Genomic DNA, 2,333 nt, shown 5'->3' with positions numbered 1-2,333 from the left:
CTGACTTCAGTGATGAGACCTAAGTCTGATTCCAGAAAATAAAAAGGTGAAAAACAAAGAAAAGTCAGATGTCCATAATGCTTCATTGCTATTTATCAATAATTTAATAATCCTGTAGATTGGTTTTAAACAGCAGAGAGATTAAATTTCTACTAGAATAAGAAGTGGATGCATTCTCTAAACATCAGTAAATATAAAGCAGAAAAGTTCCTTATTATAAAATAAAATGATAATAATTTAACTTTATTGATCTCACAGTGGTGAAATTTCCCGCTGCATTTAACCCATCCCCTTAGGGAGCAATGGGCTGCCATCGTGAGGCACCCGGGGAGCAGTGTGGGGTGAAGGGTCTCGCTGAGAGACCCAGAGTGGCAGCCTGTGGGAGTGGGTTTCGACCTCACAACCTTAGGATTCCAAGTCTTCCTGGCAAGACTGTGGCCAGAAAGAGTCCTGCTATAAATGAACCGTGTTCCTCAAATGTTGCTGATAAAATTAAAGCCTGTTTGGTTTCGCTATTTATTCCACGAGGCAAGGCAGGTTTATTTTAATACCACATTTCGGCAACAATACAGTTTGAGGTGCATGAACAAAAAACAAGAAGATAAAACAAACAGCAAAAAGACTGCAGTAGCCTAGAGGCCGGTAACAAAAAGCTGGCGAGCAAACTAAAACTGATAAAACTGATAATGTTTTACTAAAAAGTTTAAACAGAACAGTCAAAAGCTACTCTAAACAAATATGTTTTGACCTTGATTAAAAGCAGCCTCAGGTTGCGGTAATTTTATTGTTCTTTGGGGAGATTAGTGAAACAAAAGAACTGAAAACCATGGAGAACCAAAACACAATAAAAGTAGAATGTCTACAGTGATTTTAGAGGGAGTTTGAGAAAGTATCCACGAGAGTGGAGAGGAGTTCAGATAAAAATGCTTCTTTCTGGTGTCATCTGGAGGAATGAGTCTAAGAAGAGTTACTTCTGTTACTTGTCTAATGGGTCAGACTGAATGGGAGTCAGAGAAAAGTTAACGTGCTGAGGACATGAATCCTTCTCATAAATCTCAGTTTAAACACAAACATGCTGCTTGAAAAGATTCATTGATGTTCTGTTGATCCAGGTCTGATAGAACCAATATCCGCTTTAACTAGAAATGCACTAGACTCTTCTTTGATGGAGATTTATGTCCCTCTATGTGATTAAATAGTAAACAGCATGATATCAAATTTATATACATGAGAACTTAATGATCATGTATATCATTAAGAGCTGAGATTTTTAAGAACTAAAATGAACCATACGAACTAATGATGGTCAAAAGTGAGCAGAACCACAATAATTTCTAAGGTTTTGTTGTCAATATATGAATAAAAGATTATTTGTTCCCAAGAAGGTCTTAAAATGGTGTAAACCCAGCAGCAGGAGGGATCACATTGGGTCAATATTTGACAGAACCTAAACTAAAATGCTGAATCAGTCAAAGAAGAACTAAATCCATCCTTTTGGCAGAGGGTAATTTAATTAAAGAAATATTTTTGTCCAACATTCAATAAAAGACAATCATAAACAAGTCTGGATAAACCTTCAGCAAGTTCATTTTCACATTTCAGATTATGAAATGAATAATGCTATGTGAAATATTCAAAGCTTGAGATATATTTTAATAAATGCTAATCCTGCTTTAAAGTTTCACAACATTCACTGTAAACTATCTCCAGTGTTTCCTGGCCTTAAGTGCTGTTTTTTAATCTTATCTACCAAATCTTCACAAAAATACTAGATTTGTATTGACAATCAATTACACAAGTAGACTGATCAGGTTATTTCTGAAAAAAAAAAAAAAAGGCCTCACAGGCTTGTTTTATTCGTAATGGCATCATAAGGGGCTAAATACCCTGTGGCATGCTTTATTTTGTGTGTTTTTGTTTTTGTAAAAATGTTAAAAATTCTGTATTATTTGCCTTCTACTTTACACTTATGCACAATAATAGGTTGAATTTGTATGGCACATATAAGGGTTTGTGGTTATATTGTGGCCAAAAGTGAGCTGAACAAGCACAAGTAAACGTGAGTAAGTCAAAGCTTTAAGGTTTTAGTACATTGTAGACTGTAGAAGGGATTTTCTTACCGCTCTTAAGATTTAATAAATAATACAAAATAAAAGTTGAGACCCAGAAAAAAGGTATACTAGACTCAAACATAATCCAATTTATAAAAATTTAATTGATTATAAAAGAAAACAAGCAATAGTAAGGAGAACTATAAAGTATGCAAAAAGAGAATATTGGAAAAAATTCTGTAATACGATAGGGAAAGAAACAAAAATAGAAAAAATTTGTAA

This window comes from Cyprinodon variegatus, unplaced genomic scaffold (genome assembly GCF_000732505.1).
Source record: "Cyprinodon variegatus isolate N-32 unplaced genomic scaffold, C_variegatus-1.0 Scaffold142, whole genome shotgun sequence".
NCBI classification, from domain to species: domain Eukaryota; kingdom Metazoa; phylum Chordata; class Actinopteri; order Cyprinodontiformes; family Cyprinodontidae; genus Cyprinodon; species Cyprinodon variegatus.
The sequence above is the reverse complement of the archived record's forward strand: the minus strand, read 5'-3'. Positions refer to the sequence as shown.